The 16,098-nt window shown below is 46.8% G+C and overlaps 1 protein-coding gene across 1 annotated transcript in view; it reads left to right on the forward strand.

Annotated features, from left to right (window-relative positions):
- The first annotated feature begins 688 nt into the window (after positions 1-688).
- Positions 689-16,098, forward strand: part of LOC135237171 (inositol hexakisphosphate kinase 2-like) — a 24,758-nt gene continuing 9,348 nt past the window's right edge. Inside the window, exon 1 of the mRNA XM_064303995.1 lies at positions 689-847. The gene's annotated coding sequence lies outside the window, so the exon portion shown is untranslated. The remainder of the gene's footprint in view (positions 848-16,098) is intronic.

Here is a 16,098-nt window from a genome sequence, read left to right on the forward strand (position 1 = left end):
CCAAAACCAAGCCAAGCTGGATGCCTCAGTTAATGACCATACTATTTCTCCAGGCAGTTTGACGTATTTTAACCCACTGTGAGAAAACGCCTTTAAATTCAGGGAGTTACAATGCACTTTGAATTTTCAAGAAAAAAGACAGAAACCTGGTTCACAATGAAATCTTTAATGGAGTCCAGGATATTTTAAAGGCATAGTTAATTGATCTGGGAAAACTATAGGCCTCATAGTTTTATTTACATCTTTAAATCTTAGAACTTGTCGCTAATGCAAGGTTCTAACATTTTTAAAGAGACATCCCTCCAGCCGAGGTTTCATTGAAGGCTATTAGAGTAATTCATTTTGTTTGGCATGTCAATATCAAAGACAGATTAAGATTTTCAATTAGGCTATTTCAGTTAAGGTGCAATTATCAAATATTTCAGAGAGATTTACTCTCCTTGCTGTTCAGTCAGGGGGCCTTTCTCAGTCTTTTTTTGTGATAGCAAATGTTACATGAATATCCGTATTTGATGCGGTCCAAAACTGTCTTTCAGTTTTTTGCTATACTGAATGCAATCGTTTTGAATGAAAATCTTTTCCCTGGTTGTGGCGTGGGTCGAGGATGTGTCAGGCAAAGGATGCGACATGCTGCTATGGAAACACTCATATTGTAATGGCGGCTGTCGTCACCCAATGTGTAGTTCACTCCTACGATCTTTTAGACCAATGAAGCAACGAGGCGTTTTAAAAATTTTCCGTCCACCATTTTAGGTTGGTTAAATGACAACTGGCGATTACGAGGTGAAGAAATTCGTCTTTCAACAACCCGAATTAAATAACCAACAAGAAGACACTTCGTTGAAAGGTAGCTAACATTAGATAATTATTTTTCGATTATGAATGGGTTTTTTCCATCTGTGAACGAGAAGTTTCAGTGGAATATCCCATCAGCCGATTGATGTATCTGGAGTGGCAGCAGCGATTAGCCTACGTTATGCTCTTTGGTGACAGCACACTAGATAGCAGATAACCTTTTTGGTGCGGATGTATCTGAATAGCTAGCTAACATTGATTAGCTAGTATAACTTAGCTGGTAGCGCAGTCAGCATGTAGAACAGTTGCGGCTTGATAACACATTATATTCTCTCTGATAGCGCTACTGCCCTATGTTACAGCTGTATCTGATTGAGTCCGGTGATGTAACGTTAACTAGTTAACTAAACTAGTTAACTTTAGCTAAATTGCCGGTCACCGTGTAGGCTTTGTTAAACTTGGCTATACGCTAACGCAGCGTTCTGCTCTGTGCATATTTTTAGCTACTTGGCTATCGTTAGTTTTTACAGGTTGCTATCACTGGTATCTTTTTAAATTGTAGCTACTTAATCCTAAAAACATACAATAAATAATGCTGGAATGCTTGAAATTATTCAAGTTATAACGTTACAAGTTAAGACACGAACCCGCATGGGTCTTCCTATTTGAAGGCTGGTAGTTTATCAGCTTAGTAGGACCTAGGTACATCCCATGGTGTCTATATTTGGGGGCTGTAGTTTAAATGACTATTCGGTGTGGTGCTCTTGGGTTTCTTTTAAAATGTTGAAGCTTGTGTTAATATGTGTTGGAATATGGAAAGACAAATGGACTAAATTACATTAAGGAACCACTTAAATCTTTATTCAGCCAAGTTTGTTAAACCGATAACCATGACACTTGAAAGCACCGGCCGTTTCCATTCCATTTAATTTAAATTAAATACAGTGAGCATTGGTAGCATAACCCACCACCTGAAAGATTGCAAAGCTCTACTTGGATTTGTGATTGTTTCATATTCACAAGCTGCTCGGATGGTGCTTGCTAGAACAGCCATCAGTGTTCACAGGGTGTAATCATGCTACATGAGGTAGCCTAATTAAAATAAATAAAACCGCTAATCAGAGCAAGTTATTAACAGATTTGAGCTTGTGTTTTTTCGCTTACTAACTAAAGAAAATGTTGTAGTAATCGATACAGATACATATTCCAGTAAAGTTAGTCTTTCTGTCTTCTTTTTCTTTCTTTGTCGTTCTTTTTCCCTCTTTGACTCTGACCAACAGCTCCAGGCACATGAAACTGCCAGTAATTGATATTGATATTTTGGCAGTGCTCTACATTCAGCTGAGTGGCTGCCAGTGTGCTGACATTGATGACCCTGTGAGAGAGAGGGAGGGGGAGAGAGAGAGAGAGATTTTGAATTTGAATTTGAGTGGGGAGGTGGAGAGAGAGAGAGGGAGAGAGATGCGTTGTCTCTGTCAGAAACATGTGAGTCAGGGTATCACAGCAGTACATTTGCCAGTGGCCTCAGTTTATCCACTAGTGTGTGTGTGTGTGTGTGCCTGTGTTTGTTTGTGTGTGATGGAGACAGAGTGCATGCATTTTGAAATGGGAGAGTGCTTGTTTTCACTGAATGTGGTGTAAGGTCCTGGGTCAAAGAGGTGACGGCAGGTCTCTGGTTTCAGTGTGTGTCCTCGGCCCTCTCTGACACTGATACACATGTTTATAATTCATAAGCTGCTTTACTTTTGGGAGAGTGGCTTGTGGCTTGAAATTCATCTGTCATGGTGGTCAATTGCTGTGCATTGTGGGATTGGCTTATAGTGAATTTTACGCTTTTTATGAGACCGGAGTCATGTGTGTAGCAGGGCTCCGCAGTTCTCCCATTTTAGAAGCATTTTGTGTCAGCAAATGTATGTCTGCTAACTGGAAAAATAATGTAGGAGCAAATATAAAAATTGGAATGCATTTAGTGTGCTAAATTTTTTAACTTGGGTGCACACGTCCTCCATGGAAAAAATGCTAGTGTAGACATCTGTGTAGGGGCCTGAAGTAACCTATAGCTAGAGGCTTGAGAGAGAGAGTAGCTGTGAGTGAGCTGGGCTTTGGCCCAGAAGACTGTATGCTGAAAGCCTGCAAGGGTTGTTAGGTAACTTGAACTGGTACAGTGAATATCTTGACAGTTGTATAAATAATCTCAAAAATATATTGCCCTGAATCACCCAGGATTTAGCCATTTGCAGATGGTGTCAATACTCAAGGACCAACCATCAGCTGCCTCTGTATGACCAGCACACAGAGAAGGAAACTGAGACATGACCTTTTAATTGACTGATTTGAAAATGTTTTGATGTTGGGTAAGAGAGATGATGTACTGCCTGCAGCTGTTGACTAAACAATGGGTCTGGGAGGTGACAGTTTCCAGTGCTGTTTTGGGGGGCATGGCTGCAGGCTTTTGCAGGCTTTTATTCTGGATAAGTTTGCTGTGTAATTTGGGCTGAATTATTAGACCCCTTTTCACTATTTGTTTAACAGACACTATTTGTTTTAAAGGAACTGTCAGAAAAGAAGCTGGGCTGAAGTAGCAGAAACTCTGACCTCATACAGTACATGTCCAGTTGTCCTATTCGGTTGGAGGACAGGTTTCTCCAAAAACTGCATAAAATATTCCCTTAGAAAAGACAGTGACCTTTAATAAATATATACAGGTACATTTTAAATAAAAAATACCAAAATCTGCTTTAGTCTCACACACTGCTGTTCCCCATTTCTTTTTTGAGTCAAACTAACATAGAGATGTAGAAGTCTGACTGTGACTTGCTCACACTTTTCTTGGTTGATCAGTTCATATAAACAATCATGCCTGATAGAGCTAGGCGTTGCTTGGTTTCCCATCTGTTATGTAAGAGGTGGGGTATCTCTCAGGAACAGGAATTCCCCTGCAGCTTTGCCCTCCTGACCTCCTGGAATGGCAGTTGCACCAGCAGGTTCCCCCTTTATTGCAGATGACCCTAGTCACTGGCCTGAGATTGACACATTGGTCAACAGGAAGAGACTAATGGGATCCCAGAGGACAGGCTCGTGTACATGCAGTATAGAGAACTGCCTCCCTGACACACACACACACACACACACACACACACACATATAGCAAAACTCAAAACTGTTCCATTTTGAGAGGCAGTAAACTGGCTGTGAACCTGGCTGGATAGATCAGCTGTTCTGATCATAGACTCACCGATCTCCTTTTAATCCACACGCACAAGCACACATGTACGTACAAGCTCTCACACACACACACACACACACACACATGCGCTTACACTAAGGCAAACTCAGTCCTCCGCCTGCACAAGGGAGACTTATTTCATCAGAGCGAAGGAGGAGCCAGGAGTCCTCTGGGTTTTCGAGTGTTGTTTAGAAGGAAAGAAAGTTTCCCATAGGGAGATGAGGCTTAAAAGAGAATCATGTTCACAGCACATGCATTTTCATGTTGTTGTAAATAATTTCTGGTTCTGTATGTCCTGACATATTTGAGCATCGTGTGTTAGTATTTTGTAGAGTGGGATTGCTGTCCTCCCTGGGTGGAGGCAGTGAGACTGCTCTGATGGGGGGAGGGGGTGTGGGCAGTGAGAGGGAAGTGCACTGAGCCCAGCTCCCTCACACTTAAGCTATTTGTGTGCATGGCTGCCCTTTTGTTGAGGGAGGACTGTGTTTATATTTAAACTGTGCGCTCACTTTCAGGAGCCAGAGTCATCCCCTGGCACTTACTGGCCCTGGCGGCCGTCTTTACCTTTAAATTTCTTATTTTTTAGTTACTCAGACGAACAGGATGTTTCCAGGAAACTGAGAAAGAGCATGTAGCAATAGCGCGACCGTTTTCAGAACGTTTCCCTGGCGCCTGGCTGGATTTGGATTGTAGTGAGTCGTGCCATCTGCTCTGTTTGTGGAGACAGGAACACGCTGTTCTCGTTTGTGGCCAGCGCTCTGAGAAATGGATTCGCCTCTGTGTCGCTTTGGGAGTCTGAGATGAAGCTGAAGCTGGGAGTGGCACTACGCAGCTTTCGTATGCGCGGAGGGGAGGAGCTGGAGCTGGACTCCGCTCAGGCTGCTGCTCGCTGCCTTTAAAAGCTTCCCAGCTGAAGCATTCGCCCTCTGCAGCGTGACGCCCCACAGCTTTATGCTGACCATGCCAGTGTGGACTGAGACTGGAAGCCTAGGGCAGCTTGTTATTGGCCACACCCAGGGAGGGAGGGTTCTAGTTAGGAGGGTATTGTCCACATCATCACATAGTCACAACATCTCCAGTGGAGCAGGTGCCTGGAAGTCTTTGCATTTCAGTATTTACTGAGGAGCTCTGCAGAAGAACTGCAGGCTTAATTGAAAAGGGTGCATATTTTGTGTGTACGTACGTACGTGCGTGCGTGTGTGTGTGGGAACCTACTGCGCCTTCAGACGATCCCTCAGACCGGTTCTCTTTCTCACGCCGGCCCGCATACTTCTCTCCAGCTTGTCATCCACCCCATTACACCCCCCCCCCCACTGCTACATTCTGCCGCTTCTCCTCATACTTCCCTCTTTGTACTTCTTTTCTTCTCCTCCTCTCTTTCGTTGTCTCTCTGGGTTTTTTGTTTGTTCGCTGTGTGATGGCGAGCCCTGTTTTACATGTCTGAAATGGAGACAGGACGGATATTTTTAGAGTCCCGCAGTCTGAAAGTTTAAAGAGGGGGCGATTCCAGCTAAACAGTAAATGGTCACATGGCCATTGAAAATTCAAACTAAAAATAACGCTCCAAGATGATTTTCAGATGCAAGTGAAATACATGGAAGGATATCTAAATTTGTATGGTATAATATCAATTTTTGTCAAAAAAAATTTTTTTTTCCTTTTTTAAAATCCATTCTAGAGCAGTCCATGGCCTCATGAATAAGTTCTTATTATTGCCTATTAATATGGATATCAAAGTTCTGAACACACCGTATGGACTTCTTCAGTAATAGCAACTGTACTGGTACCTGCTGATTTACTTTGTGGAGTTTGTATCTGTAACGTGAGTAAGATAAACATTGCCATGAGGTTTGAACTTAAGTTGCTCCCATAATTTTTTGGAATGCCCAAGAAGGCCCCACTCTCCAACGCTGAAAGGCAGAATTATTTTCAGGGAAAGAAAGAAAGCCAGAGGAGAATATGAAGCATATAAGGCCAAACATAGAGAACTAAAATGAAGTTGAGAAGAAAGTTGTTGCCTAGCCTTCCCTTCAGAGTGCGAAAAGGGTAGCAGTCAAGAAAGGTGTCGCAGAGTTTAGGAAACGGTCAGAAGAAAGCAAAGCCGATGAGGGTGAAACAACAGCAGCATTCCGCTTTACTCAAGCGATTGCCATGGCAACGACTCCTGCTAAACGGCATCTAACTAGCACATCAAGGAGAGGAAAGGTCTTCTGTGGGAGGCTGTGCATAGTGAATGCCTGAAAAATGATGACGCACAGGATGTTTCTGGACCAAGCAATCCCAGACCATACAGACTTAGCAAAGAGGAGCAACAGGGGGGTTGCTATGGGGGCGGAGTCTCGCGCAGATGGAAGCGGGAGGAGGCACGGGACGGGACGTCTGCGGCAGGATCCGGCCGCGCAGACGGCCTGAAACGACCGCTCGTGAACGCGGACCGCTCCTGCAGCTGACCGACCCAGCTGGACCGCATGTGCCCTGCAAAACCCAGTGGGACCCGGGAGCGTGAGGGGGGTGGGGTGGGGGGGTGTTATTTAGGAGCAAGGCAGGGGTATCTGTATGACTCACTCTCTTTACCCTCCCCAGTAACAGCAACAGCATGCTCTTATATGGTGGCCTGTGCCCTGTTTGTTGAAGCCCAGTGTACAGGGCTGTTGGAGCAGGCTGTGACTGCATGTACAGCCAGGGCTAATTCTAGTTCCTCTGCTGCCCACTTTTACACTGAGCATGCCAGTCACTCAGTCGCTTTACACCTGGTTATACATCCTCCTCACTTCAGACCTGCGTGTGCATGCGAGCGTGCTCAGAACATGCAGGAGCACGGTAGCTGAGCTCTTTAGTGACATTGGGAGGTGGTGTTGGGGAGGCGTTAAGTTGAGGGATGACACACTGCAGCTTGACGACACCCAACCACACACTGCTCATCACTGCCTCAGCTCATCTCAGTCCACAGCCCAGTTCTCTCCCACCACAACATCCTCATTCATATTCTCACCCACATACATTAGCACTCATCTTCATTTACCCCCATACAGTCACTCATAACGTAAGTTTCACAAAGGGACACACGTATACACACACTGACACTGGCCTTCGTACTTTCTCACACACACACACACACACGCACAAAAACGCACGTGCACACTCACCTCCTGTCCTCTGCCCCTGGTCTTAAACGTTCTGTATCAAATGCAAATGAATTTGGCTGTGTAAATATGAAGGTAGCAGATAGGCTTTTTTTTTGTATGTTTTTGTCAGAGCCTTTTGGAGCAGCGCTGAGCGTGTCGGTCCGTGGGCTGATGGGGGCTTTCACTCTGTGGGTCTGTGTTTTTCCACTCTGCATGTCTCCCTCAGCATCACCGCTGCATCCACTTCACACCCGCACCACAGCTGCAGATCTCTCAAGTGGAAAATTCCACTCTGGTTGGGGGGGTGGGGGTGCAGACTGGGAGCGAGCGAGCAGTACAGAGACTAGGAGAGATCTTCAGTGTTATTTACTGATGTACAGTGTGATGTTTTTGATTGACAGATGGCTGTGCACTTAAGCTGATGATGGGGTCAGTGTGTTAAGGCTTCCTCTTTCAATTAGAGAGAGGATCAGAAACAGGGATGGAGTACAGAGAGAGGGTGCAGGCATTTTGGGAGGGGTGCAGTTTTGGCTTGGAGGAGCGGGGCGGGGAGAGTCTACACGGGATGTTCTTCTGCAGAAACATGTGAGGCTGTATTCACATGCAGGGCAACAGTGATCCCTGATCCCTGAGTCTGCAGCACCAGAACTGCACACTGCACTACACCTCCCACATGCACACACTACTGTGCTTCCCACACAAGTAGACATCTTAGCATAGCTTATAGTTCACTGTTATGTATAGAGTAGTTTGGTTTGGGTATACATTGAGCTCAGCTAGACCCTGATATTTTCTGCATGTGTGCGCGTGCGTGCATGCATGCGTTCGTTCGTTTGTTTGTTCGTTCGTTTGTTCATTTGTTTTTTGTGAAAATTTCTATAAAATGTTGCCTAAATGTATAGTTTTATGGGCCAATTTTATTTTTACATGAAACCTGTAGCTAAATAGCTTAAATACACTATATTGTAACTAACATGGATCCTTATTTTTCCTGGGCAACGGGATTACAATTAGGCTATTACAATTACATATTCAGAATGTAACTTTTTTTTTTACATTTTAGATTTGAACAAGGTTGATTTTCAAAGAAGAAGTGTCAGCCCAGTGTGTGTGTGTGTGTGTGTGTGTGTGTGTGTGTGCGTGCCTGTGCCTGCTGTCCTTCTACATGTATTATGTATCCAGGTTAAGACAGCAGATCTCAGGCGTCTCCCTGCAAATGATCACATTTCCGTGTTAAACTTTTACACCCCGGCTTGAGTTTCAGAAAGAGCCGGAGATCTCTGTGACGTCTGACTCCACATGCCAGTATGTCTCTCCCTTTCCCTCTGTACCTTCCTCTCCTCAGTGAATGAACAGGTCATACCTCTGATTTGTCTTTCATTTAAAAAACACTACTTCAAACTTGTACAGGACAAAGTATATAATTTGGTTGTATCAGGGAATTAAAGAATCTGTTATTTTCTTCTGAAATTCTTTTTTCTCTCAGTTTCTTTTCATCACAACCTTCAGTGAAAGGCTGATTTGGTCAGTTTGAAATAGGGAAGTTTTCTGTTTCAGAGCCAGTGAGAAGTGCTGAGACAAGAGAATTGATTTGTACAATGTCACTTGGCTTCTTGGGTTTCTGGTTTTTAGAGGGTCCATTGGTGGATAAAAAAGCTGTGCAAGATAATATAGGCTACTTCTATTTATAGGCTACTTAGTGAAAAGGAGAGCTTCCTCCATAGGTAAGATTTTAAATGAGATATCTACGACTTCTAGCATAAATCTGCATCGTTGTGTGTACTTGTCAGGCTCCAGGTTATTTAAGTTAAGGTTATGTGGGGCGATATCATTAGGGGTTATGACAATTACCAGTGCAAATGTGACAGGGAGACACATACCGGTTTCTTTTGGCTTCACCCCAGAGAGTTCTTTAGATGCAAAGTGTCCCTAATGTGACCTGGTGTTCTCGGTTCCATTTCATTCTGCTGCGTCTGCTATACCAGGCTTCTGCTGTCCCTCCTCTGTGAAGTTCAGTAACCTGTGAACCTTTCTGCACTTTTCTGGGTTTGGTTGGGATGGGATACCCACAGAAGACCCAGTTTCCAAAGCCCCCTAGATCCCCCTCCTGCTCCTCAGGCACTGAATTGTCTGAAAAGACTGCATTCCTATTCCAGGATGGCTAACGGGCCTCTTGGGCCAGGCCATTGATCTCCTGTGTGAGATGCCGGCTGTGGCCACAGAGAACATGGTCTGAAGTTCTGCATGCCGGTGTGATGAATGCCTGTTAGCGGAGCACGTGTGCCCTCTGTAAGCGTTTGTCTCCAGAGCGCTTGGACGAGACATCCGCTGCGCCTTCTCATCGCAGCACGTGTCAGCGGCTCGAGAGTGCGACACCGTCCAGCAGTTCTGGGAATCCTAGGAACTTGACCACCGTGCGCTCTGTTTGGGGGTGTTGAGTGGGGCGAGAGGCCTGGTCTAACCAGAGGCCATTCCTCCACATTCCCTGCATGCTCTCCTGCTCTCGTGGAGGTGCAGGGTGGAGGTGCGGTGTGGGGTGTTCGGCACGGAAACGCCCGTGAGAGCGTTGTGACTTCCAGACCACAGCAGTTCTGCAGGTCATCGGTGTCTATATTAGTGTGTGGAAAGTCCCTCTGTTGTGTGGAAGGCATTGGTAACACAGGTCAGAGCCTCCAGATCTGTCTGGAGTGATGAGTTTAAGGGGTGACACAGAGTGTGAGCTGTGCAGTGTAGTGGGTGTGTTCTTTCAGAATTGTTTGTCATGTAAACTAAGCTCATTTGAAAATGTCTCAGAATTTTCATGTGCATGGAAAGCAGAAACACAAGTGATTGAGATGCAAATACCCTGCCCCTCCCGCATCCAGATTTTTGGACACACTTGTAGGAGAGGAATACGCCATTTCCACTGTGCAGCTGGAAGCAGACTGGCTCATTGTACCACTCATCCACCATGGGATTGGAAGCAGGCCAGCTGACTTGGTTCAGGCTCTATTTGCATGCTTTCGTGTGCTGATCTGTCTTGAGTTCACCAGGTTTCTGCTTTGCTTAGGGCTAAGTTGGTTTGGACTCCTCCCAGTGTCATCACAAAGAATAGATTAAATAAGCACAGCAGAGGTAAAGTTAGGAGACGGAATGTGGCGTTTTCTGAAGGTACCGTAGCTTGGCTGCTGGTAGAGTCCGGGCAGTTTCTCAGTCATGGCAGAGGGCAGCAGTCAGTGTGAGGGCATGTAGAGTACTGCAGCGCTGCTTGAGGGCGATGCAAACAGAAAAAGCCACCCTGCTGTTCTGGGGTCAGGCTGTGTTAGCTCTCGCTCTGTGGAAGAGAAGGCTGAACCTGGTTTTAGCTGTAATAAGAGACCGTGTGGCCTAAATCCAGTCCCCTGAGACGTAAAGGTGATGTGAGCCTGAGGTTAGCCCGGCCGCAGGCTAATGACTGGGCCGGAGGCGGGCCTTGTTTCCGGCGTGTAAGCGCCTGCGTGATGCCTGGTCAGGGTAACCATGGCGTAATGGGCAGAGCGACCGCCGCGGCTGTGTGACGGTCGGTGTGGCTGACCGCGCCCGTTCTGCTGTTGAGAAAGAGGCGGGGAAGTGGCCTGCCTGCGCATGCCCCTCAGCCCGATTGGCCGAGCAGCAGCCGCAGCAGGGGGGAGAGGTGCGAGTAACCGGAGCGGTGGATGGGGGGGGTGTCCCTGAGCCCCCTCCTGCGTCTCTTCGCCAGGCTCGCCGTGTCTCCTGGACGTGCCCCAGGGACACAAACCCGAAATCGGATCTCCTTTTGGGATCGGGTGCCGTGCCACAGCAAAGGGCGCCACAGCCGGCTCCACTGATCTGAGGCCTTCGCCTCCACCCTTTTCTCCACCTCTCATCAACACCACACTCCCTACTATCACACTCTAACACTCTTTAATACCACTCTAGTTATTACTTCCCATGATCCTCCCTGTGCTGTCTCACACTCATCACTGTCTCTCTTCTGCATTCTTCTCATCAGCAGACTCTCCTACCATCAACAAAACCACCTGCTGTGTCACTCTTCATTAAAATCATACACTCTTCATTAATCCAACCTTCTCCAACAGTGTAAACATTGACAGGGAATTCTCCAAAACTTCTCGTTGATGGGACACTGTAACACTGTCCTTTCTGAACTCCTCTATAGTGAATATATGCTGTGCCTTCTGGGTTTACCTTAGTGTTCAGGTGAGTGTGTGTTTGGTGTGTGAGTCTGTGTGTGTCTGTGTGTGGCATGTTTGTGTGTCGAGCCCCTCTGACGTATGGTTTCCCTGTTGTCACCAGCAGAGAATGTGCTTTTGAAATCAGTCTGTGTTCATGGCGCCATCTGTTTTCAGCATGTTCATGTCATTATAGTGAACAGAATATTCGTGGCATTCCTACTGCAGCTGATGTCCCTTTGTTTCCTGTCACACAGAAAGATTGTGCTCATTACTATTTCATTACTGGAGGCCTGATGAATACTTGGCACGGAGCAGTCCGATATTTACTCCTCCTACCATTGCTTTTTTGTGACCCAACATTTTGAAAATGCTGTTATGGTTTATATCTGTGTTTGCCGTTTGTATGCCCTCTCTGCATTCACTCCTGCATAGTCTTCTCAAGATTCAGTTGTATCTTACGTGAACTTTATTTAGCCTACCTCTAATGCTGCTTTTTTCAGAGGTGCATTGTCTGTCTAGAAATCATAATAACATGACTGGTATTTGGCATTTGCATCTCTGTGCGATGTTGACTACAATCAAGCAGGAAAATCAACCCTTATTATTGTGTGAATACAGGCTGCAGTCGTTCAGTCATACATTTGCATTAATGCTCATGATCCGACTTGCTGTTGCAAATGAATCGTGTGAAAGTTCCCTATAGTTTGTTTTTCAAACATCTTTAATTTGTTGTTGGATTTTTATGTTGCGTTGGAATAAAAGTAGCTAGCCTATATAGTTTGCCTGTGTGTTTGAGCATAAATTAAAGCTGATTGTCTGTGTTTTTTTATTTATACACTTTCCTCATTTCCATTAAGGGTGCCCGTGATTGAACTGTGTGTGAGCGTGTGTGTGCGTGTGCTAACAGGGTGTTGCTGTTGCTGTTGGCTGTTAGGTTGAACCCTGGCTGTGATCCTGTATTTTTTCACTCCTGTTTGCTACAAAGCTGCGCCCGGCTAATGACCACAGATGAACTTGGTGGTTATGAGGAGTGAATCACACTTCAGGTTCCCCTCACTCTCTAAAAAGCACAGCTTACCAACATCCATTCTGTACACCAAAAAAATAAAGACGCAGCATTGCTTTCCAGTATGCACAGGCATAGCAAAAAGCAGTGAATAACACAGCAAACACTATGGTAGAACAATGTCTACTTAAATTATGATCATTTTAGCTGGCTGTATATTTGATTCATAGCCCATTTGAGTTTGCCAGCGTTTTCCTGCACACAAAGCGAGCGCCCTAAGACCTGGAGAGATGGGTGACCTTTTCTCTTCTGAGAGATGGGCTAAGACCAGCTGTGGCGCTCATATTGGTTATGTAAGAAGACAAAGGCACAGGTCGGCTCGCAGCTGGAGGGGGGGTCCCCTGCAGGGGTCCTGTTTTTCGTACACCGGAAATTGGGAGAGGGGCTGTGAATGTTTGTCTGGCTCAACTGATTTCTAGTAAAGATGGGAGTTTCATGGCATCACGGGTGGTGTTTAAGGTATTCTCTTATAGGGATTTTATGAATGAATTTGAGGGCTATGGGAGGATATGAAATTATAAATATCTCGTGTATAGTAGCTCTGTAATGTGGTAAAGAACATTTACATGGTAATTTAGCCTGTAATGGCATTTTTGCGCATATTCATGGTTTCAGTAGCCTGTATCGTAGTGATGGTGGTGGTGAAGAATGGCGGTGAGCTAGTAAACATGGTAAAGAGCAGTTGAGGACTGAGGTAAGGAGGTTGTGTCCGCTCAGGTCGGCGCTGGACACAGTGCTGTGGGATGCTGCTGATCCAGAGACCGGCCGCTCTCTGACGCAAACGGCTTTGTTGTCCGCCGTCATGGAGCTTTATGTGCCCTCGCTTTCATCCCTCTCTTTTAATCCTCCTCTCATCTTCTTCTCTGTCCGCCCCACGCTGTGTGTGTGTGTTTATGTGTGTGTGTCATGCGCGCGCGCTTGTGTTTGTGTGGATGTTTGTGGGTGTGTGCGCGTGTGCATCTGTGTGTGTGTGTGTTTGTGTGTGTGTTTGTATGCATGTTGGTGTGTGTATATGTGTGTGTATCTGTGTGTGTGTGTGTGTATACACGCCCCGTGCAGAGTTACATTCATTTAGCAGATGCTTTCATCCAGAGGAGCTCTCCACTGACCAGGTTGATGTCAGGCCCCCTGTCCTGGTTCTTCGGGTCTGTGTTCAGTCAGGCAGAACCGTCCCGCCCCCCCCACACGGGCGCTGTAAGCTCCGCCCCTCTGTGGGGCGAACAGGCAGGAGCCGAGGCAGGATGTGAAACGGGAGGACGGGTAAACGAGAGGGACCAGGACACGTCCCCCGACCCCACCAACTCTGGAGGCAGAGTTAGTGTGTGTGTGTGTGTGTGTGTGTGTGTGTGTGTGTGCGCACGCTGGGCACAGAGCCCGCTGTCTCGGGCACGCACATGGGTTATGTACAGGGCACAGAGGGGCTGGAGGGGATTCTGCTGCTGCTGGAGTGGAATCGTTAATACGCTCTGGGCCTGTGCTACAGAGTAGTGAGGGTGTGGAGGGGGGTCCGGAGAACCCCTCTTGCTGTTTAATCCTCGCAGGACAGCGCCCCCCCTCCCCCACCACCTCCCATCCCCCAAACTCCTTCACTTCTCCCCTCGTTCCCCTTGAAAGCAGCCTCTCTCCATGGCAACACTGTTATCAAATGCAGGGAGAAATGTACTGGCACAGACACATGCAGCTGCTCCTTCTAAAGTGGGTCAGGGCATAGCCCCCCTCTGCCAGCCACCGCTCATCCCCTGTGGCACTGCCCTGCGATCTCTGTGTTGTGTAATGTTCCTGTGCATCTGTGTGTGTGTGTGTGTGTGCGCGTGCGCGCGTGCGTGCTTGTGTGTTTATGCGTGTGTGTTTGTGCGTGCATGTTTGTGTGAATGTTTGTGTCTCCTCTGGTGTGAATGTCTCACATAGCAGAGAGCAGGGAATGATATGCCATTGCAGGAACAGCGTGTGTTGTGTCTCCTGTGTCACGTTTTTATTTGTGTGATATATTAGTCAGTTGTATTCATGACCTCCATGGATTTCTGTATGAACCCCCAATCCTAATAGTATTTGTTCATTTTGCTTGCTTGTATGCGTGTGTGTGTGTGTGTGTGTGTGTGTCTGTCTGTGTGGATTTGTTTGTGTATTTTTAGAATATATGTGTCTGAACAGCCAGGTCGCTGGAGGTATTTATATCCAGGCTTTACTTGGTGACCTGTCGGATTTGTGAGGCCTTCCCCTGTCTGGTCTGCAGCCAGTTGATCAGATGAGCCCTTTATCACCGTGGAAGCCCAGGCAGGCAGTGGGGCTGTGCCCTTGACTGCACCTTTGCTGCACCTTTACTGTACCTTGACTGGGCTTTCTCAGCTCTCTCCGGTGTGTGTGTGTGTGTGTGTGTGTGTGTGGTTTTGGTTTAGTCAACACCTTCACATTTACCACACTTTAATTTCACCAAATGCATGTGAAATTCACGATGTGAAGCGGCCTGTGTTAAGCAGTACCCCTCCGGCCCTGGGCCTTGCCAAGTGTTTTTAGAGGCCAGTCAAGTAAAACCCAGTTTTTCTGGTTTGAGTCTGAGGTTGTCATGTTTTTGTGTGTTGTGAGGTCCTGGTCCTGCTCCAGAACAAACGTTGTATGAGTAAGTGATGGCCATTTCCTGCTCTTACTTGATCACTGTGTGCATAGCCAGTAGCACTCTCCATTATTTACATTCAAGCTGTAGGGACTTGCATAAGTGCGCACAAAAAGGTGTAGCTAGCCAACAAAGGGCTGCTGCGGAGCGCTACAACCCATAGAACCACAAATTCAATCGTCAGATGACCCCACCTTGGACAGTTTGGCAGAGAAGTTGTTGGGTGGGGGCTTATACCTGAGTTAGTTCTGCTTTGCCAGATGCCTTCCAGTACCTTATTCAGTGAATTTGTCAGCACACCTGCGCTGTGGGGCCTTACCGCTTTCACAGCACGAATGCACTGTGAGGAGAGGAGCCTGTGTATTAGCACTGCCTCATAGAGTCAGTCAGCTCTACCGTGGGCCTGTGTCTGCAGCAGGCTCGTCATCATGATGCAACAGCACGAGCTGGAATGGACTAAAGGAGAGTTGAGACTCTGAACGTGTGGGATTGACAGTGATGTGGAGCTGTGTGTATGGCTGGAACTGAATAAAGGATAGCTTATAATGTGGATGTGTGGGATTGACAGTGATGTCTGTGTATGGCTGGAACTGAACAGAGGATGGCTTATAATGGGAACGTGTGGGATTGACAGCGATGCAGAGCTGCAGATATGGCTGTAACTGATCTGTGGTGGCAGATAGGGGCCCAGTGGAAGAACACTACCCTCTTAGGCTTGTAATGTGGAGTAGCAGAGCACCGGCAGCATATAAAAATAGTCACGCCTTGTTCCCAGTGGCTTTCTCTCCTGGCCTGTATAATGCTGGAGTGCATCTGGATCAGTCGCATTCCCAGGCACAGGTGCTGTGTCGGCCGGCCCGTGCACAGGGCCCCAGCACAATGACTCACTGGATCCTCACCCCGCAAACACGCTAAATCCCCTGTAATCCCCAGGGCGTGACCCCGTTTGCTCTGCGGCGCCTTCGCGAGATCGAGCTTGGCGGGTGATCATGTTTATGGCGGACCGAATGGCGCTCTTAGTTACCGTTACCAGACAAATCACGATTAAATGGTCACAGATGGGCCAGTTATCTGCAGTGGAGAAAAGGCACAATTTACGT

This window comes from Anguilla rostrata, chromosome 13, assembly GCF_018555375.3.
Source record: "Anguilla rostrata isolate EN2019 chromosome 13, ASM1855537v3, whole genome shotgun sequence".
Classification (NCBI taxonomy): domain Eukaryota; kingdom Metazoa; phylum Chordata; class Actinopteri; order Anguilliformes; family Anguillidae; genus Anguilla; species Anguilla rostrata.